At 41.7% G+C, this 26532-nt stretch overlaps 1 protein-coding gene across 1 annotated transcript in view; it reads right to left on the reverse strand.

Moving 5' to 3' along the window:
• Positions 1 to 26532, reverse strand: part of LOC126162549 (uncharacterized) — a 126695-nt gene that overhangs the window by 99553 nt on the left and 610 nt on the right. The window lies entirely within an intron of this gene.

Raw genomic sequence — 26532 nt, forward strand, 5'->3', positions numbered from 1 at the left:
AACTGCACAAATAACAAATATAAATCTCCGATAACACGCACCAAATGCAGAAGCAAAAATTAAATTTGAGATAAAGGAAAGACAAAAGTCAGTCAGATAGTGTATGAAAAGGAAACTGTCACACAATTTGGGGCATTGGGGCAGGTGCAACCATTATCTAAAGAGTAGAGACCGGATTATATGAATTTGCATGTTGCAAATGTATTTGCATATTTGGCTCCTTTTCACCTGGTATTGCATATTTTAACTAAAAACTAGTGACGATGCATAGTTTTGCTATATGTTTACAATATTTTAGAAATTTAGACGGGCGGTCTCTAGCTCAATCTAGTTTTGATGTCTCAGATTCACAGATTGACTGTGACCTAGAATTGCATGCAATCTCTAATTGAGGGGCCACTGCCTAGAAAAATCATTACAGAAGAGGAACAGGAACAGGCAGACAGAGTCAATGCATGGTGCTTTAAAAGAAAAGCCTTCTTCTTCCTATTTAGCGGCCTGCAAAGAAATGGAAAAAGTAAATCATTCTAATATCGCCAGATCTGTGAATGAACAGGAAAATCCCTCCGAGTATTTTATCCCAATTTGATTCATGTGACGTACTTTGCTCATGGAGTGCACCACCTTGTTGAAGAAGTATGTTCCACATTTGTGAATGTAAATAAACTGATTTTGTCCACAAAGAAAGTGTTTCTAAAGGCTCCTGCTAGCATCAAGACCTACAAAGAAAAACTACCAAATACGCCTTTACCTCCCGAACCAGTGGTAACTCACTGGGGTATGTGGGTTGAAGCTGTATTGTTTTACAATGAACATTTCGAGGCCATTAGAGGGGTAGTAAATGACTTCAATAGTGCAGAGGCATTGGCAGTTTGCCAGTGCAAGGAAGCTTTTAATGATTCCGGTATTAAAAAAGACATTACTGTAATAGCACTCATTTTTCCCATACAACTGCAAGTATTAAAAAGGTTGAAATTCGAGGTTTGGTACTGAATGAAACTATTCAGTTAATAAATCAAATTATTCTAGTGGACTCCTCATTGTCAGATGTATTCCCAAGAAAACTTAAAGAAAAGTTTGAAATGTTTTAAACAATAAGCCAGGCTTTGAACCCTTGTGCCAAATTGACAGTTTTATTAATGGGACAAGTGAACTTTTACCAGAAGCAATAAATGCGAACATAGCACCCAAATTCAAATACTGCTCAGTTACCTCAGTTGATGTTGAATGGTCCTTTTCTTCTTATAAAAATGTTTTGAATGATAGAAGACACAATTTTACTACCAATCATTTGGAAAAGTACTTGGTTGTTTATGTATACAATAATAGAACAATGTAAAATAAATTGTAAATGATGCTTTAGTCAAATAATATCAATTAAAAGTAAATGCTGTTAAAAAACTCATGATAGTATGTTGTTTTTTAAATAAAATACTACGGAGTTTTTTAGCGTGCCCCTCTGCGTGCGATATATCCCAAAGTCAGTTCTGTACATATCAATGTTTCGCTGCGACACTCGCATCGCACCTGCATCCACTTGTTACTGACAACAATTGCAAAGAAGGAACAATTCTTGAAACATGGTATGCATCCCCATTTTGCAACTTTTTAGAAAATAATCCCAGAAAGGCCCCCTTCCTAACCTCTACCAGAAAGTACTCAGAAAATGATATCAGCATTCTAAATGTACTGACTTCTCAAGTGGCCGGCACTCTTGCTCATAACTGATATGCACAGGTTCAACTTTGAGATATAATGCACACAGTAACTATCATGTTTTTTGATTATCTGATCTTGCATATTTCGACACTTTTCGTGCATTATTTAAGCATTTTTTATGTATATTTGCACGCATATTTTAAGGTTTTTATGACACATATAATGCAGTCTCTGCCAATGAGCTACAATTATCTTCTACTAATAAAATGGGGGGGGGGGGGGGAGAGAGAGTGGCAAGTGTACGTGAAAATAACTATCAAGAGAATTCACTAGCCACAAATCTGTGTTTTTCACATATCCAAAAGTATCTAAGCAGTCATAGAAAAAGGTTAAAAATTAGTTTCATTCATGATATCATACTTTCTCCATTTCCATATTTATAGGCATCAAATCAATTGACAATGTGCTGCGGAAGGCATTAATATATCAGTTTCATCCATGTTCCTAATTATTCCACAATGAATAATGGTGTGAAGGACAAATTACTAAGCATAATGATCATTATCAAAAATATGCACCAATCAATTCCAGTGTGGTATTTACTTACTTACTTATTTAGAAATAAGTGACAAGTTTCTTCTAAATTTTTGCTGACATTAATAATGATGTGGTGGAGAAAAATTCTGCTGACATATGCTCAAAAATTAAACAATTTTTCTTACCAGAATGAGATTTTCACTCTGCAGCGGAGTGTGCACTGATATGAAACTTCCTGGCAGATTAAAACTGTGTGCCCGACCGAGAATCGAACTCGGGACCTTTGCCTTTCGCGGGCAAGTGCTCTACCATCTAGGACGAGATACTGGCAGATATAAAGCTGTGAGGACCAGTCGTGAGTCGTGCTTCAGTAGCTCAGATGGTAGAGCACTTGCCCACGAAAGGCAAAGGTCCCGAGTTCGAGTCTCGGTCGGGCACACAGTTTTAATCTGCCAGGAAGTTTCAATTTTTCTTACCTTAACAATAAATCAAATGAGCACTATGTCTATTTAAATAATGAGATCTCAAACATTTGTAATGGATGAGCAGTTGTAGATGGTGTTTCCGATCACAACAGCATATTCCTAAAATGTTGTGTGTTTAAGAAAGATCTCAAACAAACAATAGCAACCAGGATAGTGAGACAGCTAAAACATTCAAATATAACAAATCTCAAGCAAAAGCTAATATGTCAATGAGAACAACCAATTTTGAAAATATAATATAATTGGATACAAAAACATCTTCTCACCAAGGAGCAACCGGAGAAAACACGAAGAAGTGAAGGAAATGTGCAAGCTTTCAGAGCCAGTGACTCCGCCTTCTGGCAGAAGAGCAGAAGGGGAAGGATGATGGATGAAGTAAGAGGGATGAAACGGACTGGTGAGGTTTAGAAAATAGGGAGAGTTATGGAAAAGTCACCCACAACCTCCATTAGGGAAGACTTATCGGATAGGATGAGAAAGAAAGACTTATTGCTGGGGACTGCACTGAGCGGGATTTAAAAACCTGAGAGTTTAAAGGTGGAAGATAGGGTAATAAGAAAACAGAGATTACTGACAAAACATCATGCAAGAATGAATACGAGCAGAAAACTAAGTCATATATGTGGTAGGAGGTAAGGTGGGGGAGCAGGAAAAATAGACAGATCAGAAAATAAAAGATACAGAAAACTAAAATGGAGTGAAAAAAAACTGAGAAGAAATGCTGACATTAAAGAAATTAACATAAATTAAGGCAAGGTGAGTGGCGGGGACCAAGGACGTGTTGCAGTGTCAGTTCTCACTAGTAGAGTTTTAAGAAACCTGTGTCTGGGGGAAGAGAATCCAGATGGCACATGCGGCAAAACAGGCACTGAGGTCACAACTGTCACATAGTACAGCACGCTCAGTAACAAGGACATTGTGTGTTGTCCGTGTACACACTCTGTCTATGCTCAATCGTCCTAACTGATAACTTTGTGGTAGTCATACCACTCTAGAAAGCTGAAAAGTGTTTATGTAACAGCTGGTTTCACGTGGCTCTTTCTTTGATAGTATTTGTGACAGGGCTGGGATAGGTGGCATTAGGAGGGTGCGTAGGGCAAGTCTCACAGGGAGGGCAGGAGGGCAGTCACACGGGTAGGTGCCAAATGCTAGGGAAAGAGATGTAGAAGGAATATAAGGTCTGACCAGCGTATTGCAGAGGTTGGGGAGATGGGGGGGGGGGGGGGGGGGCTGTTTTAGGTGTGGTGTACAAAATGCCACATAGAATGAACTTCATTTCAGGGCCTGATTTCAGGAAGTCACAGACTTGCTGACTAATACTTTAACAAGGCTATGACTTCCTAAAATCATGCCCTGTGTTGTAGCATGGTGATGCACTGCTTCTGCATAGCTAGTGGGCAGGATTACATAACACAGACTACTGGTATGGTACCAAAAGTTAAGAGTTGATATTTAGTTTTGAGTTATTAGTAATTTTGCACATAAGAACAGCACAAAAATTGTTAATGTTTCCAGGATTCACGGCTAGCCCACTCTTTCCTATGTCCTTTCTTCAGGAGTGCTAGTCCTGCAAGTTTCACAGGGAAACTTCTGCGAAGCTGGAAGGTAGGAGATGAGGTACTGGCAGAAGTAAAGCTGTGAGATGAGCCGTGAGTCATGCTTGGGTAGCTAAGTCAGAAGAACACTTGCCAGTGAGAGCCAAGTCTTGGTCTGGCACACAGTTTTAATCAGCCAGGGAGTTTCAAAGGCAGGTCATTTATAAATAGCATAAAGTAATTATTTTATCTTATGTTTAGGAAGGGAAAGTCACTGGCTTTTATGTGGCGAGTGCTACTGGGAGTGGGTACTATTTTTAAGTACTATTTTGGGTGATCACAATTGAGATCGGGATTTTTGATGCAGCTTAATGTCAGTTTTATTGAATCAGTTTGAGTGCGCTATTTGTGGCACCTCAATCAACTCAAACAACTCACTTTACCTCTACTTTATCATGCTGCATTAGTTTTCTAATTTCTAATTAATATTGACAATAAAACCTTCTGGAAGATTAAAACTGTATGCCAGACTGGGACTTGAACCCAGGACCTTTGCCTTTTGTGGGCAAGTGCCCTATCAACTGAGCTACCTGAGCATGACTCCAAACACATCCTCACAGCTTTACGTGTGTCACTACCTCATCTCCTACCTTCCAAATTTCAAAGAAGTTCTCCTGCAAAACTTCCAGGACTAGCATTTCTGGAAGAAAGGTTACTGTGGGGACTTGACTTAGCTACAGAATGAATCCTGGAAACAATAAGAATATTTATACTTAAAGTATTTGTAAAGTAAGGAAAAATACTAATATCTCAAAAATAAATATCAATTCCCAACTTTTGGTACCAGATCAACATTCCATGTCATACGAGCAACTTCCTTTGTGGCACTGCTTAGCTCTGCTCCTCTAATATATCAAAAGATATTAATTATTTTAAATTATGATATCTTTATCTTTATGGCTTTATAACTCCCGAACTATCTGGCTTGGTGGAAGAGTCCCAGACCACAAATTCACGGATCTCAGGTTTGATTCCCGGTCAATCCTAAGATTTTTATTTGTCACTTATCACTTTATTTATCTTAGGCACTGTTTGTTTACACGAAAACAGGATGCATAAACCCATCGGGCGATCCGCCACATGATTCAACACTACTCTAAGGACAATGTGAACGTGCAACCCCACTGAACGTGAGCTGAACCCTTTGGAATGTAGTGCGACCACAATTTTTGTTCTGTCATACAGGGTAGAACCATTAGGGACCATTCAAAACCGTTCAATGACATTTGAATGTGATCCGAAGCAGCAACAGGTGCTTATGCTTTTTCAGATCTTCTGTTTCATGCCCTCCTGTAGCGTGACAAAAGAGGGGTGTGAAATAGACACATGCACGAATACAATGGCAATGGTCGGCAGTACACTCAATGGCATTCACCTTCAATTATTGAGAATTTTAAAAATTTGCCTTAATGGAGAAAATCTACGAAGTAGCCCTAGGCACCTGCAGGCACACAACTGTCATTGTAGATATGTCAAGTGGTTGCCTACATGCAGGTGCCTAGGGCTACTTCGCAGGTTTTCTCTGTAAAGGTATGGTTTTTCTCACACAAATGGTGAAGCAATGTCAGAAATGTAAGGATATGGACATTTTAATTAATGAATTAAAAATTACAGTGCATAATTCAAGTCATTCTAACAAAGTTCAAATTTTGACCCTGGCTCTTAGCAGCTGGATTATAGAACAAGCAGCAAAAGAATTTAGTGTTTCTGTGAGAATGGTTAAACAGTTAAGGAAACTAGAGATGGAGACAGGCAATTTGGCAGTAACTGCAAAATTAGAGGGAAAAAGACTCAGTGATAAGGTCAAACATAAAGTCCTGAGGCTCCTGGAAGATGATGAACAATCTCGGCTGTGCCCAGGTAAAAATGATTACAGCAGTAAGAGTGGGTGGTGAAAATGTTCATAAGCAGAAACGCCTTCTACTTTGTAACTTGAAAGAAACGTTAACAGCCTATTGCAAGCAATATAACAGCGAATTCAACTTCTGAAAAATTTGGAACTGAGAACAAAGTGGTATCTTACAGCTAGCATTGTTGGTACACACTCAATCTGTGTATGGGTAATACATCAAAATGCCAAATGATGTTGGCTGAAACATCTACCAATGACGATGATTACAAGGAACTAATTGAAAAAAACTGTGTGCTGCTTGGAATCAAAAGACTGCATGCTTTAACATTGTGAACAATGTCCTGGCAAACCTGACCTGGAAGACGTATTCAAAGGATATGATCCAGCAGAAATGATGGAATACAAACAGTGGGTTCATACTAACCGGGATATACTAGAGACTTGTCATGCAACTGAACAAAAGATTATAGAGGAATTGTTTCCAAAAATTCAAGGTCTTACGAGCCACCACTTCGTTTCAAAACATCGAAGTTCATGTCTGAGGAACTTGAAAGAAAATATTGCAGATGGTGAAGTGATCATTTTTATGGATTTTGCTGAGAACTATTTATTTGCCATTCAACGATATTGTTCAAGGGGTTTAGTCAGAGAAGAGCCAAGCCACATTACATCCCTTCATGGTTTACTTTGGTGGTAAAGAGCTACAGAATATCAGTGTCTATATTATTAATGACTGATTTGGTCATGGTGCTACTGCAGTTCATGCATTCATAATGAGGCTGATTAAATATTTCCAGATAACAATAGAAGAAATCAGGCACACTCGCTACTTCAATGATGAATCTGCTGCCCAATACAAGAATTTTATCAATTTACGTCTACATGAAAAGGACTTTGATATTCCTGATGAAAGGAATTTTTTCATAATCCGCCACAGGAAATCTCCCTGTGGTGCAACTGGAGGAACAGCCAGATGACTGGCAGCTCATGCTAGTTTGCAGAGGCCTTTAGATAACCACTTTGATCAGGAAAGTAGCTTTCCCAAAGACCACACAATTGCTGGGACAAGATGAAACCACAATTTCAAGCCAAATAGTTTAAACAAAATCAGAGTAAGCAGAATTTTCAGTGGTGATGTAGTATTCATGCTTAAAGCAGATGAAAACATTCCAGCTGTTTCAGCTACAACATTACAACCTGGGTATTATGTTGCCTGTCTGTGTGACAATGCTTGGTGGCTGGGCAATGTATGTGAAGTTTCATTACACAAAAAACGTACCTTAGTCAGCTTCAAGTCTCCGTGGTTCTGTACATTCCTTCCACTGGGCATCTACTAAAGATAATTGCTGGATTACAGAGCAATATGTAATTAAAATCATAAAAGCACCATCCCATCAATAACACCAGCAATGCAATATATTTACTCAGAATCTGAACAAGACAGTACAGGAAATTTATTCAGTACAAAAAGTATTATTCCAGATGTGCAGTGTCTTTAAAGTTCTAAATTTTTGGATTTTCATTTGTTATATTGCTGCTTCTTGCTTGAAGGTGATTTGCACACAACTACAGTTATATTGACATAAAAGCAGTTTCCATTGTTTTGTCTTTCTGTTTATTCATTACTGTCGCATTCAAGCATTTAAATGCTGTGTAGGAAAAGTAATAACATTGAGTGATGTTTCTCAGCCATAAGCAGGTGTGGGTCAAAAATTAAACTATATAGGTCTAGCTTCTGAAGCTTAAAGAATGCTTTTCAGAGATATCAAGATAAAAAATATTAAAGAACACACAGTTGAGATATGACTCTCAAAACTACCCAAAATTTTTCATCAAATTTGCAGATGTATATATTTTGATAGAGGACAGAGACCACTGTACAAAAACCACAAGAAGACAGGACAGCTATGTGTCATATTATCAATTCTTGACTGAATTGTCAAAATTATGGTTTATGGTTGATTAAAGAAGGGTTCTCGGAGTTGTACAATGAATTTTATGCCATTTTTGAATAAGTACTGCTGTCACCAAACGAGTTTACAAATCTAATCGGTAATATATTCTTTCTCAGCCTAAACAAGTTGTTTAAGTATACAAAAGCAACGGGTTATAAGTCAAAGATATATACATAAAAGTTATCAAAATTTGGAACTTTAGCATACATGTAGGTGGTGCAAAGTTGGCACATGACACTACGAGGGACTAGAGAAATGGAACTGAGGGAGACATTGAGCTGAAACTCTGTACATATCCATCCAAGACATTGTTCAATACTCCCATAAAATTTCAATTTGATTCAGAAATGGATCAATCTTAAACCTTCTTCACATATAGAACACTTCATATACTCAGAAATTTACACCAGAACCAGTGATATTTGGTCATACCTAGAATGGCAGCTGGGTCACTTATGACCCAGCTATCTTTCCTTACATTACCCTGTGTCAGTGGGTTATTGTGGCTACTGATTAATCTACACTCCTGGAAATTGAAATAAGAACACCGTGAATTCATTGTCCCAGGAAGGGGAAACTTTATTGACACATTCCTGGGGTCAGATACATCACATGATCACACTGACAGAACCACAGGCACATAGACACAGGCAACAGAGCATGCACAATGTCGGCACTAGTACAGTTTATATCCACCTTTCGCAGCAATGCAGGCTGCTATTCTCCCATGGAGACGATCGTAGAGATGCTGGATGTAGTCCTGTGGAACGGCTTGCCATGCCATTTCCACCTGGCGCCTCAGTTGGACCAGCGTTCGTGCTGGACGTGCAGACCGCGTGAGACGACGCTCCCCAAACATGCTCAATGGGGGACAGATCCGGAGATCTTGCTGGCCATGGTAGTTGACTTACACCTTCTAGAGCACGTTGGGTGGCACGGGATACATGCGGATGTGCAATGTCCTGTTGGAACAGCAAGTTCCCTTGCCGGTCTAGGAATGGTAGAACGATGGGTTCGATGACGGTTTGGATGTACCGTGCACTATTCAGTGTCCCCTCGACGATCACCAGTGGTGTACGGCCAGTGTAGGAGATCGCTCCCCACACCATGATGCCAGGTGTTGGCCTGTGTGCCTCAGTCGTATGCAGTCCTGATTGTGGCGCTCACCTGCACGGCGCCAAACACGCATACGACCATCATTGGCACCAAGGCAGAAGCGACTCTCATCGCTGAAGACGACACGTCTCCATTCGTCCCTCCATTCACGCCTGTCGCGACACCACTGTAGGTGGGCTGCACGATGTTGGGGCGTGAGCGGAAGACGGCCTAACGGTGTGCGGGACCGTAGCCCAGCTTCATGGAGACGGTTGCGAATGGTCCTCGCCGATACCCCAGGAGCAACAGTGTCCCTAATTTGCTGGGAAGTGGCGGTGCGGTCCCCTACGGCACTGCGTAGGATCCTACGGTCTTGGCGTGCATCCGTGCGTCGCTGCGGTCCGGTCCCAGGTCGACGGGCACGTGCACCTTCCGCCGACCACTGGCGACAACATCGATGTACTGTGGAGACCTCATGCCCCACGTGTTGAGCAATTCGGCGGTACGTCCACCCGGCCTCCCGCATGCCCACTATACGCCCTCGCTCAAAGTCCGTCAACTGCACATACAATTCACGTCCATGCTGTCGCAGCATGCTACCAGTGTTAAAGACTGCGATGGAGCTCCGTATGCCATGGCAAACTGGCTGACACTGACGGCGGCGGTGCACAAATGCTGCGCAGCTAGCGCCATTCGACGGCCAACACCACGGTTCCTGGTGTGTCCGCTGTGCCGTGCGTGTGATCATTGCTTGTACAGCCCTCTCGCAGTGTCCGGAGCAAGTATGGTGGGTCTGACACACCGGTGTCAATGTGTTCTTTTTTCCATTTCCAGGAGCGTATTCTTTGAAGTGCTGCAAATTTTATTATAAAATTGACAAAAAGAAAGTAGCTCCCTCAACTAGAGAATGAAGTCCCTACATTTCAACTTTTTCTTGTTTAGAGTATTGTACAATACTCAGGCATCTTTTCAAAACAGCCTCAAGTTTCAATAAGGATGCATAGCGCTGAATCAGGACGTTCTTGCTGCTCTTTTTCTGACAGTCAGTGTTGTATCATTCTTCTTCAACAATACTGTTCTATGTAACTCTTATTTGTCTTCTTGACAAAGATGTATATCCATGCGAGATCTATTTATGGTTCCCACAATACTTGCAGCATTTGCTTTCAAGGTTTCCGAAACAGCCAAGGATGTAAAAAAATGGTCACATGTAACATTTCTTCTCCTATTCAAGTAAGTTGTACGAGAATGTAAACATAATTGAGAAGCATTCTTTCAAAAGTTGATGAATGTTCATTTTTTTCAAGATTTAGTAGATTTTTGCAGTTACAAATCAAGCTTGTTGCCATGCATGACCCATTGAAACGGTGTTGTCAAAAGCTGATATTTGTTGTTATAGGATGTTGAAAATTACAAGTTTTTGCAAAACTCGATATTGGCTCTCAGCCAGTTAAAACAAAAGTCAACAAAGGTAAACTGTGCTTTGCTTCTGAGAGACCTGAAGGTAGAACAATAATGCAGGACATTTTCAATGATAATGTGAGAGAGTTTTCTTCAAAAAAGGAAAGAACATAAACTGCAGACAGGCACTTGCCATCAGAACTAACAACAGACATAAGTGGTTTACACACAAACATTAACTCCTGATTATTACTCAGTTTGAGATAGCTTTGTCAGAGAGAAGGAGTATCAAGAAAGAAGTAGAATACTACTTCTATAAAGTACATCAGAAAGAAAAAGATGGCCAAATAGTACCTGTATGTGCCACGACATTTCGAGCAACTGACTTTCAAAAGGGATGAGATTTGGAGAAAAATAGTCAATTAATATGAAACCCTTGGTTGCACAAAATAAGTGCCAAAATGTTCTACGAAACAATATTCAGGAATATTCAAATGTGATTACAGTATGAAACTTCCTGGCAGATTAAAACTGTGTGCCCGACCGAGACTCGAACTCGGGACCTTTACCTTTCGCGCTCAAGCGCTCTACCATCTGAGCTACCGAAGCACAACTCACGCCCGGTACTCACAGCTCTACTTCTGCCAGTACCTCGTCTCCTACCTTCCAAACACTCCGCTGCAGAGCGAAAATCTCATTCTGATTACAGTATGTTTTGACGTATAAGAGACTCGGGTAGTACTAAAGCTATCTGTTCGTGTACTATTCTATTTAATTTGTGCATTATGATTCATTCCCGATCTCAGACAAAGGAAAGGATTGGTTTTTATATTCGGCTTGAAACAGAAAGACTGAAAGGATGCAACGAAGTAGTCTCTGCTCTATAGGAGTTTCTCGGAAATTCATGCAAATGCAACTCGCGCACACGACCGCAGCCTCAGTGGTTTCAGTTGCCTAAGTCTGCGGTTGTGTGTGTGAGTTGCATTTGTGTGTGTGTGTGTGTGTGTGTGTGTGTGTGTGTGTGTGTGCGTGTGCGTTCACGTGTCCATCTATTGATGATGAAGGCCTTAACGGCCAAAAGTTGTAACTGTGAGAGTCTTTTTGTTATGCCTACCTGCAACTCAGCATCTCCACTATATGGTGAGTAGCAACTTTCCTTCTCATAATACTGTTACATTCCATTCTGGATTTTCCAGTGTTTGATTTATGCTTTTAACTTCCATCTTTGCATTTATGGATGTTTGGAAATTTTGTCCCTCTATCCCGAAATAAACAATGAAAATTTTTGAGAAGTCAAACACACAACTGGAACTGCGTCTACAAAATTATCTCATTATGGTCATTATCATTTCAGTATAATATTTAAAAAATGCATATGCTCAAAAATTTACTTTATTGCATTTATTAGGTTTAGAAAATACATTCCTCAATTGCTGCAACTGAAAAGTGTGTCTATGCCGCACATACCTCAACAGTTATGAAATACACATATAAATATCCATGCCTTTGTGGCGACATCGAGCATCATATTCAATGCCGATCATCTTATCAACTGCAGCAACTATGGATAGGGTCTAACTGTAGCTTAAGTTCACAGTCTCTGATTGCCATTTCCTGTTTGTCTCTCAAACTGTGTGTACCACATGACTGTTTCTTGTGTATGTTCAGCTTATGTTCATGGCAATAAAGTGTGGAATTCTTCATCAAGGTATCTGTGTATCATTCTACTCCCTGGACACCTGTTATTCCCACATTGGTGATTCCAGACCAAAGCACATCCACCATATACTTAAGGGACACGCAAACCACCACCCAGACAATGGACACCAGTGACCAACAGGGACTTTTCAGATCTTTCGTTGGCCTCAACAGTGTTCTACACGGACTACATGGTAAGAGTAACCTGGGACATGACATACAAGAAAGTGTGAGTGAAAGCGACTTCTTCCACTCTCCCATGTATGCACTCAAAATCCTCATCCTCACATGGCGCCAGCTGCCACCTCACACCACAACAAAGCAGATCAACCCACTTCCTACAGAACATCTTCTGGACCCAACACATGTAATCCATATTACCATCCTATGGGATGCCAGTGTTCACACTCAAAGACAATTGTTCAGCCTCCCCCCCCCCCCCCCACACACACACACACACCGAGACTTGTGCTACCGCATTGGGCTCTCAGGCGATGAACCAGTTCCTACCTAGCAGTGGAACGGCCGGCCAAGCCACACCAGAACATTCCTGGTCTACCTATCGCACCATGTACAAGCAATGGGGTTCCACACACTGCCATCCCCAGATCTAATCAAATAACAGTGCCGTGTACACCACCTAAGATGCCTGCATTTGTAGCAGATCAACGTCATATTTGGTTTGTTATTATTGAATCAATATTCATCACACACAACATGTTTGACGACGCACCGCAACACGTGACTTTATTGCATCACTTAGTCGAACATATCACCATGAACAGCAATAACATACTGTCTCCATCTAAATTTAACAAGTTCGAGACAGCCAAAATAGCATTGCTCCTGAGACTATGTGAGACCCCTGAACAACAAGTACTTCAAGCCATCCAAGCAGAACAATTAGCAGATGTCCACCTTCAAAGTCTTTTACAGACCATAGTGGATCCCTCACTAATGCCTGACATTTCACTGTGGGCCACATTGTCGAGTAAATTGCCAAGCAAAATCCAAGCTGCACTAATATGCAATGAAGGACTCCTACTGGACCATAAATTAGCAGATCGCACATACACTTTGCAAAATGGCCACCGACACTACCCAGCAGCCACTGGCAGTACAAATTGCAGGCAGCCATGTTGCACACCGAGTTGGCAGAAGGCTTGCGAACGAAACTGACCCCCTCACCCAAGGTCCTCCGACATGTCCCGCACAGAACAGTGGCAGTCATCTTACCTCCCTACATAGCGGGCCATGAGTGACTGCTACCGAACTTTCCCGAAGGCACACAACACCACCACAGCCAGTCATCAACCCCAGTTAGCTGCACCACACTCTCCCAAAGCTGACAATTACCGATGGCATGGCACCACTTGCATCGCAGGATACGGACAATGAATGATAGACCATGCAATGGTGATCGTTTCACTCCCGCTTCAGCAATACTGGATGCAAGTGTTCCCTGTCCAATGCCCAAACACCTCCCACGACCTTAGCTAGACATCAGAGACAAATCATCAACAAAGTTCGCCACACATCACACCCAGTGAACCAAACCAGTTTGTTTCACCCATAAGTCAGCAGCGACTTCAGGCTCTATGTACAAGATCATCATACCAAACAGCACTTTTTGATGAACTCAGGGTTGGAAATCGGTACGATCCTGATTTACACTCTACTCCCTCAAGCCCCCCGCTCTGCTCCTACGCTATAAGTAGCAAACAGTCAATTATTGACATTTATGGAACCATCACCTACAACATTGCCCTTGGCAGCAGCCAACACTTCACATGGACACTTCTTCACATCGATGTCAACAAACCACTGACTGGTCTTGATTTCCTATGACAACTCCATTTCTGCCTGGATTTACGAAGAGTACTGTCTACACACCAAGTAATGTCACCATCCATGGTACAACTGCACGACCACAGGCCCCAGTTCCATCACAACACAAAGATACCTACCTTTCAGCATTATGCAGGCTCCAACTGCTACGATCTTCCATCGAGGATCAAGTGAGAACAATCAACCAACAGTAAACTGACTCAAGGAAAGAATGCCTCATGCTAAAGGAGGCAAACTCATCCTTTCCGAGGCTACTGCATGGGCATCAAAATCAGCTAGTGGAAGCAGAGTTACAACTAAGGACTCTTCAGTCCTCCCATACCACTGCTGCGGAACAACTACCATCTAGGATATGAACCTGGCAGACTTACAGCATCAGGTGGAGGACCTCCACACCAGAACGCAGAAATTCTCTGCCAGTCCCGGCAATGACAACTAATACCATAACACTGATGAATCATTGACCCTGATGCTGCTCACCCTGAGCTCCACAGACACTACCGGTGACATGCACACACGCCACTGCCACAAACAAGCAGTGGATACCAACTAACATTGCAGTAATCTGCTTGAGACTTCGCACATGTCGCCTCTCACCAACAGCAAATAACCACCTTCGAGAAACATTATGAATGAACAGGTCAGTGCCAGTTAAACAGGTGACTGGGCACCAATCTCCCCCTGCTATGGCATTACTAATGGCACAGTGGACAGAACCATAATAGGAGGACTGTCCATCTCTTGAAAAGTGCACCGCCTCTCCCCCGAGAAATGGCACATTGCCAAAGCCACTTTAGACAGGTTGCCTAACTTGGTCACTATCTGCCCTTCAAATAGCCCTTGGGCTTCACCTCTACCTATGGCCTGCAAAAAAGATGGTACTTTTCAAATATGCAGGGACTACAGAATCCTCAATAAGCCTTTGGGCTTCACCTCTACCTATGGCCTGCAAAAAAGATGGTACTTTTCAAATATGCAGGGACTACAGAATCCTTAATAATCGAACAATTTCGGATCATTGCCCGCTATCCAACATCCAGGACTTTGCTCATGCTTTATCAGATGCCACGATCTTCAGCATCACTGACCGCTGAAAGGCATATTAGCAAATACCAATGGTGATTGAAGACATTGCTAAAACTGCAATTACCACCCCCTTTGGGTTATTTGAATACATATTCATGCCATTTGGACTATAACATGTGACTCAAACATGGCAGTGATTCATCGAGTTTGCCCTATGCAAATTCCCATTCTGTTTCCCTTATCTGGATGACATACCGATATACTCTGCTAGACCCCAAGAGTACAAAGAACACATAAACAGGTTTTTCAAGGCACCAAACAGCTAGATGTAGTCATCAACACCGAAAAACGCCATTTGCATTGGCAGAGCCTATCATTCCTAGGAAGTTCTGTTTTATCAGCAGGGATCAGGCCAACAGAAGAAAGGAAGGAATGCATATAATTCACTCCAAGGCCCACTACCTACCAGGAACTCTGCATATTTCTAGGAATGGTAAATTTCTACTGGTGCCACATTCTGCAGGGAGCCAAAATCCAGGCATCCCTCAACAATACCCTTTCCAGAACCAACACCAAAGGCAACTGAACTGTTCCATGTTCAAAGGCTTTTGAGGCAGTCACTACAAGGGGTCATGACCCTGGCCCACACCTCACCAATGGCCCACCTGTCAATCACTACTGACACTAGCTACGGCACCATTGGGGCAGTCCTACAGCAAACAGTTTATGGTACACCAACTCTTGCAACTCTTCTCACACAAACCAAAGATATTGCAGAAGTTGTTGACCACATATGATGGTGAACTACTCGTCCTCTATGAGGCAGTAAAATATTTCAGAGAGGACATCGAGGGCCGCCCTCTCACACTTTTCACCAACCACCGCCCCTTGGTACACCTTAACCTGATAGCTCAGCTCTTGACAGACATAGAGCAACATGGGAAGAGGGGGACAAGGTGGCAGACTACATGTCCTGTATCCACACCATCAGTGCCCTAATTAACTAAGAGTACCTAACAAATGCACAAGAACATGACAAACTCTTATGTGAAGGCTTAGATAACTGCAACAGAGACCTAAAACTTGGTCAAATTAAGCTCCCCAACTCTTATGTCAAAGTTTGGTGTGGCACACTGCTGAGAATACAATCCCCACTGACCACCATCCCATTCAGAAACTCAATTTTTGACAGTCTTCATAACCTGTCACACACCATGGTTCACCACATGATGAGGCCCAGAACATTTTGGTTTGTCGGGGATTCAAGCTGACTGCAGGAAATGGACGAGGGCATATGTTCCGTGCAAGTGCAGCACAACCAGATGGTATGCATCCCCCTCATTCCCCCACAAGGCACCTTCACATTAACTAAAGGATGCTTCCAGCACATAGACTTAGACTTAATCGGACCCCTACCCAAGTCCAAAGGCTATAACACATCTTATCGGCTACCGATTGCGTGACCCACTGGGTAGAAGCAATCCCCTTACATGCCATAACAGCCAAGTCAATGGCATGGGCCTTCACTAACAGCTGCATTTTTCGTTTTGGTTGCTCCCTATCCACCACAACCAACCAGAGCCAACAATTTGAATCCACCCTCTTCACTGAGTTATGCAAACTATGCAGTGTGCAATGATTCCAAACAATGGCCTACCACCCTCAGAGCAAAAGGTTAGTGGAAAGATGGCACCGGATTTTGAAGGCCTCCTTAATGTACCACAACACGCAATGGACAGACGCTCTACCACGGGTTCTGCTAGAAACCCGGGAACCATACAAGGATGACCTCAAGTCATCACTTGCAGAGGTGTTGTGCAGCGACTGCCTTACTCTCCCAGCAGACTTTCTCTTCCCCACCAATTATAATTGCAGAGCTAACCGCATTAGTTCAGAAGATCTGATGCCATGTCAACAATTCCTTCACACTCTTGCCGCAACACCCATGAGTTACAACCAACCTTTGTCCACAAGGAGCTAAGGGAGTGTTCTCACTAATGCCACATGACGACACATCCCATGCCAAACTCCAGTAATTGTGTATTGGCCCGTACAAAGTATTCCGATGGGAGGGAGAAAACATTCTCAATGCTGCAGAACAACAAACACACAACTGTATCAGCCTCCAGCTTACACCAGCCTGGGTGTTAACAGCAGAGGAGAACATAAACCTCTCCAAACCTCATAGCTCAGCCTCCCGCACCCTCAACATTCCGAGGTGGTTCTCCACCCCCATACAACTGTGACACCAGGACTGGAGACGATTCCACACATCACAAACACCGCTGATGATGACACTCCCTATTCCTGCTGTGGAAGATCCCTCCACCCTGCACCGTTTCTATGGGACTATGAACGGGTGTAAACCATCTCCTCCCTGCCCGCTACACGGTGCTCCATACTGGAAGGGGGGGCTCCATGGCGACATTGGCTGCCAGTATCGACAACGGCCAACTTATCAACTGCAGAACCTACGGATATGGTTTATCTGTAGATTTAGTTCACAACCACTGATCACCAATACTCATTTTAAGTCTCATAGTGCTCAGAGACAACCAATACTCATCTGTCTCTTGAACTGCTCGAGTGTTTCTTGTGTATGTTCAGTTTATGTTCACGGCAATAAGCTGTGGAATACTTCACCCAAGTGTCTGCACATCATTCTATTCAACCCTGATTGCCTCTTATTCCCACACCTTCTTGATCAGTATTCAGTAAATCATCATGGGATGTACAATCATCTTGTGGTGAAGAATCTGAAACTACAGGTTATGGAAATTCTTCCTCTTGTGAAAACTCCAGCAGCTCACCTCAGATTTATGAGTTAACCCATTTAATGGCATTTACAATGTCCTCTTCTGTTCTTAGATATTTCGCCATAACAAATGTGTATGTTGCAGACACTACAGGGCTATTACAAATGATTGAAGCGATTTCATAAATTCACTGTAGCTCCATTCATTGACATATGGTCACGAGACACTACAGATACGTAGAAAAACCCATAAAGTTTTGTTTGGCTGAAGCCTCACTTCAGGTTTCTGCTGCCAGAGCAGCCGAGAGCGCAGTGAGACAAAATGGCGACAGGAGCCGAGAAAGCGTATGTCGTGCTTGAAATGCACTCACATCAGTCAGTCATAACAGTGCAATGACACTTCAGGACGAAGTTCAACAAAGATCCACCAACTGCTAACTCCATTCGGCGATGGTATGCGCAGTTTACAGCTTCTGGATGCCTCTGTAAGGGGAAATCAACGGGTCGGCCTGCAGTGAGCGAAGAAACGGTGGAACGCGTAGCCCACGGAAGTCGACGAATAAAGCAAGCAGGGAGCTAAACGTACCACAGCCTACGGTTTGGAAACTCTTACGGAAAAGGCTAAAGCAGAAGCCTTACCATTTACAATTGCTACAAGCCCTGACACCCGATGACAAAGTCAAACGCTTTGAATTTTCTGCGCGGTTGCAACAGCTCATGGAAGAGGATGCGTTCAGTGCGAAACTTGTTTTCAGTGATGAAGCAACATTTTTTTCTTAATGGTGAAGTGAACAGACACAATGAGCGAATCTGGGCGGTAGAGAACGCATTCACGCATTCATGCAGCAAATTCGCAATTCACCAAAAGTTAACGGGTTTTGTGCAATCTCACGGTTTAAAGTTTACGGCCCCTTTTCCTTCTGCGAAAGAAACGTTACAGGACACGTGTATCTGGACATGCTGGAAAATTGGCTCATGCCACAACTGGAGACCGACAGCGCCGACTTCATCTTTCAACAGGATGGTGCTCCACCACACTTCCATCATGATGTTCGGCATTTCTTAAACAGGAGATTGGAAAACCAATGGATCGGTCGTGGTGGAGATCATGATCAGCAATTCACGTCATGGCCTCCACGCTCACCTGACTTAACCCCATGCGATTTCTTTCTGTGGGGTTATGTGAAAGATTCAGTGTTTAAACCTCCTCTACCAAGAAACGTGCCAGAACTGCGAGCTCGCATCAACAATGCTTTCAAACTCATTGATGGGGACATGCTGCGCCGAGTGTGGGAGGAACTTGATTATCGGCTTGATGTCTGCCGAATCACTAAAGGGGCACATATCGAACATTTGTGAATGCCTAAAAAAACTTTTTGAGTATTTGTATGTGTGTGCAAAGCATTGTGAAAATATCTCAAATAATAAAGTTATTGTAGAGCTGTGAAATCGCTTCAATCATTTGTAATAACCCTGTATTTATCCAGACAGAATGCACTACTAATGCTGTATTTCATGGAACAAAGCACTGGCTGCATTATACTTGTGCACACATTTGAACATGTTTCATCCTGATCTCTCTTCCTTCCACTACTAGCAAATTGCAGAGTCATCTGGTAGTGGCATAAAATTGAGTTTTGAGATTGCTGGACAAACACAATGTTTGTTGTTGTTATGGTCTTCAGTCCTGAGACTGGTTTGATGCAGCTCTCCATGCTACTCTATCCTGTGCAAGCTTCTTCATCTCCCAGTACATACTGCAACCTACATCCTTCTGAATCTGCTTAGTGTATTCATCTCTTGGTCTCCCCCTACGATTTCTACCCTCCACGCTGCCCTCCAATACTAAATTGGTGATCCCTTGATGCCTCAGAACATGTCCTACCAACCGATCCCTTCTTCTGGTCAAGCTGTGCCACAAACTTCTCTTCTCCCCAATCCTATTCAATACTTCCACATTAGTTATGTGATCTACCCATCTAAACTTCAGCATTCTTCTGTAGCACCACATTTCGAAAGCTTCTATTCTCTTCTTATCCAAACTATTTACCGTCCATGTTTCACTTCCATACATGGCTACACTCCATACAAATACTTTCAGAAATGACTTCCTGACACTTAAATCTAAACTCGATGTTAACAAATTTCTCTTCTTCAGAAACGCTTTCCTTGTCATTGCCAGTCTACATTTTATATCCTCTCTACTTCGACCATCATCAGTTATTTTGCTCCCCAAATAGCAAAACTCCTTTACTACTTTAAGTGTCTAATTTCCTAATCTAATACCCTCAACATCACCCGACTTAATTCGACTACATACCATTATCCTCGTTTTGTTTTTGTTGATGTTCATCTTATATCCTCCCTTCAAGACACCATCCATTCCGTTCAACTGCTCTTCCAAGTCCTTTGCTGTCTCTGACAGAATTACAATGTCATCAGCGAACCTCAACGTTTTTATTTCTTCTCCATGGATTTTAATACCTACTCCGAATTTTTCTTTTGTTTTCTTTACTGCTTGCTCAATATACAGATTGAATATCATCGGGGAGAGGCTACAACCTTGTCTCGCTCCCTTCTTAACCACTGCTTCCCTTTCATGTCCCTCGACTCTTATAACTGCCATCTGGTTTCTGTACAAATTGTAAACAGCCTTTCACTCCCTGTATTTTACCCCTGCCACCTTTAGAATTGGAAAGAGAGTATTCCAGTCAACATTGTCAAAAGCTTTCTCTAAGTCTACAAATGCTAGAAATGTAGGTTTGCCTTTCCTTAATCTTTCTTCTAAGATAAGTCGTAAGGTCAGTATTGCCTCACGTGTTCCAGTATTTCTACGGAATCCAAACTGATCTTCCCCGAGGTCGTCTTCTACTAGTTTTTCCATTCGTCTGTAAAGAATTCGCGTTAGTATTTTGCAGCTGTGGCTTATTAAACTGATTGTTCGGTAATTTTCACATCTGTCAACACCTGCTTTCTTTGGGATTGGAATTATTATATTCTTCTTGAAGTCTGAGGGTATTTCGCCTGTTTCATACATCTTGCTCACCAGATGGTAGAGTTTTGTCAGGACTGGCTCTCCCAAGGCCGTCAGTAGTTCCAATGGAATGTTGTCTACTCCGGGGGCCTTGTTTCGACTCGGGTCTTTCAGTGCTCTGTCAAACTCTTCACACAGTATCGTATCTCCCATTTCATCTTCATCTACATCCTCTTCCATTTCCATAATATTGTCCTCAAGTGCATCGCCCTTGTATAGACCCTCTATATACTCCTTCCACCTTTCTGCTTTCCCTTCTTTGCTTAGAACTGGGTTTCCATCTGAACTCTTGATGTTCATACAAGTGGTTCTCTTATCTCCAAAGGTCTCTTTAATTTTCCTGTAGGCAGTATCTATCTTACCCCTAGTGAGATAAGCCTCTACATCCTTACATTTGTCCTGTAGCCATCCCTGCTTAGCCATTTTGCACTTCCTGTTGATCTCATTTTTGAGACGTTTGTATTCCTTTTTGCTTGCTTCATTTACTGCATTTTTATATTTTCTCCTTTCATCAATTAAATTCAATATTTCTTCTGTTACCCAAGGATTTCTACTAGCCCTCATCTTTTTACCTATTTGATCCTCTGCTGCCTTCACTACTTCATCCCTCAAAGCTACCCATTCTTCTTCTACTGTATTTCTTTCCCCCATTCCAGTCAATTGTTCCCTCATGCTCTCCCTGAAACTCTGTACAACCTCTGGTTCTTTCAGTTTATCCAGGTCCCATCTCCTTAAATTCCCACCTTTTTGCAATTTCTTCAGTTTTAATCTACAGGTCATAACCAATAGATTGTGGTCAGAGTCCACATCTGCCCCTGGAAATGTCTTACAATTTAAAACCTGGTTCCTAAATCTCTGTCTTACCATTATATAATCTATCTGATACCTTTTAGTATCTCCAGGGTTCTTCCATGTATACAACCTTCTATCATGATTCTTAAACCAAGTGTTAGCTATGATTAAGTTGTGCTCTGTGCAAAATTCTACCAGGCAGCTCCCTCTTTCATTTCTTAGCCCCAATCCATATTCACCTACTACGTTTCCTTCTCTCCCTTTTCCTACACTCGAATTCCAGTCACCCATGACTATTAAATTTTCGTCTCCCTTCACTATCTGAATAATTTCTTTTATTTCATCATACATTTCTTCAATTTCTTCGTCATCTGCAGAGCTAGTTGGCATATAAACTTGTACTACTGTAGTAGGTGTGGGCTTCGTATCTATCTTGGCCACAATAATGCGTTCACTATGCTGTTTGTAGTAGCTTACCCACACTCCTATTTTCCTATTCATTATTAAACCTACTCCTGCATTACCCCTATTTGACTTTGTGTTTATAACCCTGTACTCACCTGACCAGAAGTCTTGTTCCTCCTGCCACCGAACTTCACTAATTCCCACTATATCTAACTTTAACCTATCCATTTCCCTTTTTAAATTTTCTAACCTACCTGCCCGATTAAGAGATCTGACATTCCACGCTCCGATCCGTAGAACGCCAGTTTTCTTTCTCCTGATAACGACATCCTCTTGAGTAGTCCCCGCCCGGAGATCCGAATGGGGGACTATTTTACCTCCGGAATATTTTACCCAAGAGGACGCCATCATCATTTAATCATACAGTAAAGCTGCATGCCCTCGGGAAAAATTACAGCCGTAGTTTCCCCTTGCTTTCAGCCGTTCGCAGTACCAGCACAGCAAGGCCGTTTTGGTTATTGTTACAAGGCCAGATCAGTCAATCATCCAGACTGTTGCCCTTGCAACTACTGAAAAGGCTGCTGCCCTCTTCAGGAACCACACGTTTGTCTGGCCTCTCAACAGATACCCCTCCGTTGTGGTTGTACCTACGGTACAGCTATCTGTATCGCTGAGGCACGCAAGCCTCCCCACCAACGGCAAGGTCCATGGTCCATGGCGATACAAAATATGAGATTACTATAATGGCTGCAGCCATGGTCCATGGCGATACAAAATATGAGATTACTATAATGGCTGCAGCAGAGGGGTCAGAACTGACATGTCTGCAGTTCTAAGTGAATCTGGGTCTTGGTCTGTTTTAAGGTTCCCCCACAAAGTCTCAGAATTTCATCAGTCTGGACAATAATACAACACAGTGACCAACAAAAGAATTAAGGAACAGGTCACTAGTGACCCAGCCATAGTTCTAGTGTTAAACCAAACAACTGCAGGAACTAAATTGTGGTCAACATGTCATCCCCCCACTGTGGCATCTAGGAAGCTAATGATGAACTACTTTGTCATACCCACAACTAATAAAAAACAAAATTAAGTACAGGTGGTGTCTGTTCTTTCAGACATGTCCAAAAGAACAGACGCCATTTTGATCCAGCAGCCACTACAAATCAAACACAAAGGAATTACAGATGTGCTGCAGCGGAGCATTGATATAAATCAATCAGGAAAGTTGAAAATTTGTGCTGGAGCAGGATTCCAACCTGGGTCTCCTGCTTACTAGGCAGATGCTCTGAGCACTAAGCCATCCGAACATGGTCATCGCAACTGCACGGGATACCCTAGCATGCCTTTTATCAGATGCAAATTCTCAACTTAACCAAACACTAAAAAAGTAGAGCCCCTTGCACATTATCTTCATTATGTATATTAAGGTGAGAACTGCCAATGATCTCTTCAGTAAGGAAGCACACTAGGCTCGAACTCTTATGGGAATTGGCAAAGTGCCGTGAGTAATGAGGATAATGGGCAAGAGGCACTACATTCGTAGTGTGTGGATAAGTTGAGAATTCAGGTCAGATAAGAGGTGTGCTAGGGTATTCCATGCAGTTGCAATGACCAATATGTCCAGATGGCTTAGTGAACAGAGCCCCTGCCTAGTAAGCAGAAGACCCAGGTTCGAATCTTGGCCTGGCACAAATTTTCATCTTTACCCATTGATTTACATCAGTGACCACTTGTAGCCAATGCCTGTAATGCCTTTGCATATAAAATCAAATCTCCAACCATAAATAATGCACTACACTAATCAGTAACTTCAAACCTGAAAACTGTCCACAATTGCCAACATCAAAATAACTGACTAACTGCCAAAAGAAAGCTCTTCCAATACTGTTCTCACAAACAGCAATCAAGGAGTCCAAAGAATCACTAACATCACTCATAAACAATTTAGAAACATACACATCCAACACTAGGGAGTGCCACTGCATACACATATACGCCCTCTGCAAACATGATCTATTTCAAACAAGCCTTGCCACCATAATGCCACGGAAAACAGTTACATCACAAATCAAAGCAACAGGCAGCACTGCAAACTTCGGTTGACCCTCTGATTTTGTGTTGCATTTATAGAATGGTGAAGGGGTTAGAGGTACATATTAGACACCATCCCCCCCAAAATCTTTGTTTTGTTAACAGACTGCTCTTCAACACAGCCCAAGACCTGAGTTAGATTTAAAGGTGACAATTTGATTGTGGGTTGGCAAAAACTCAATGAAGAAAACAGAGATGTGAAAATCATGTTGCCCATTTGGTAACATCAGCCTTGACTATGAATAAGAGGGACGGACATGTTCAAACAACACCTGTTGTTATACACATATCTAACAAAGCATTCGCAGATAGCTCGAGTCATCTGGATTTTTCACTATATGTGCTGTGCTGGATGGCATCACAGCAGTACAGATTTGAAAGACTAAAGATTTCACTAATTTTTATTTTACTTGAGGAGAAATTATATTTCTAAAATTTTGATGCATGTAGAGAACAGAGACATTCTGTATGCTGTACAGTTTATTCTTGCCAGTTCACATGCTCACACATGGCATGGTGAGATGTTTTATTGTTTTATGATAGGATAATTGATTACCATCAAGGAGTATAGGAGGAACTGTTTCAGTAAAATGTATGCTTCAGCAACTTTCAATGTGGTACAAGGATAACCTGTGACTTCTTTTGGTTTAGTTTAAGGCAAAGAATTCAAGCCGATCGTGATACTGAACAAAGATTGCCATTTGCACCTGATATGCCAACAGCGATGATCTTAGGTCTGACACCTAGATACAACTGGAAGTTGTTAACGTGTATGTGAAAATTACAAGAATATTGCACAGGTAAATATCACTGATGTACAGTGGTAAGGGAGGAATAACAACAACAACAACAACAACAACAACAACAATGGCTCTAAGATTGAAACCTGTGTGACTCCATAATGCACATGTTTCCATAATAACCTCTTTTACCCATGTATGACTCACTGATACATATTTTGGTGATAAATATTGAATGAAAATACTGTACTGTTACAGAAATACAGCTGTTTCATTTCCATAATTAATACACTGAAATCAACAGTTTCAAAAGAGTTCCAGAAATCAAGCAGTGTCAAAACTGACACTTCACAACTGGATCATTTCCTAGCCATTTTCATTGAACGTTTGATATAACCCTTATGGTAATGTGAAGGAATAACAGTAGGGGACATCAATCACATGGTTTTTGTTTAATTGTAAACTGTATACAAGCAAGCAAATCTATTTCATACAACAATTAGTCCCAAGTCATCGACCATTATCAACCATTACACCAAATGTCCTTCACCAAAATCATATTGTAGTTTTAAAAAAAATTATGAAATGTTTTGATAAATGCAACCTTATGCTGTAAAACTACAAAAGATTGAGAGATAGGTGATGACCTTCAGGATAAAGGTCACAATCCATAATAAATAACCATCCATGGCTTATTTTATGCTGTCAGCCAATTTGATTCAGGCATTTCCTGAACTACAGAGTTTTCAGACGCTTGTTGCACAGAGAGCATAAATCTGATCCTGCAACACAAGCAACTTTGGCTCCCTCCATGTAATCCAAGCAAGAACTTGTACTTAGAAAGACAGGTGAGCCACAATGGTGTCATACTTCATAATACAACGTCAGAATACATCAATAAATTAGATGACAATAGGGATTTTACTGAAGATTTAGAACATTTATAATTGAATTGAAGTGTTTCACAATCAAAGGGAATATGATAGCCTACAGAAACAGGCTACTACTCGCTGCACAATATAGCCTCTTTTTAATCTTATAACAAGTACACAGTTTCCACCGTGTGTGTGTGTGTGTGTGTGTGTGTGTCGGTCTTTAGACAAATGTTTCTGATGATGTTCATCTGTTTATCTCTGTAGATGATACAAATGCAAATACACCAACTCAATGTATTCACTCTGATGCAAGGTTAATAAAGTGGTGTCACTGGAAGTTTGGGGTAAAATTGTGAGTCATACTATTTCATCCAGTAAGTCTTAGTCTGCTGTGTGATGTTTTCCGATTTTGTCAGCTTACAATTTTCGGTGATTTTCATAGTTCAACATTCTGTGAGTATACTGTTACAACACTCTTAACAAGTTTGTTTCCTGTGTCAGGAGTATCAACACTGATGCTCTTTTTATCATAACCTCGCATCTTGTTTCTATATTCAAAAGTGCATACGAATAGATAATTAATTATTTTAACATATATTTCAATGTCACTCACTCTATAATCCATTGATTACATTCGTAATTGAACTCTTTGACAAATGTTAATGGTTTGAGGACATATCGAGAGA

This window comes from Schistocerca cancellata, chromosome 2, assembly GCF_023864275.1.
Source record: "Schistocerca cancellata isolate TAMUIC-IGC-003103 chromosome 2, iqSchCanc2.1, whole genome shotgun sequence".
Classification (NCBI taxonomy): Eukaryota; Metazoa; Arthropoda; class Insecta; order Orthoptera; family Acrididae; genus Schistocerca; species Schistocerca cancellata.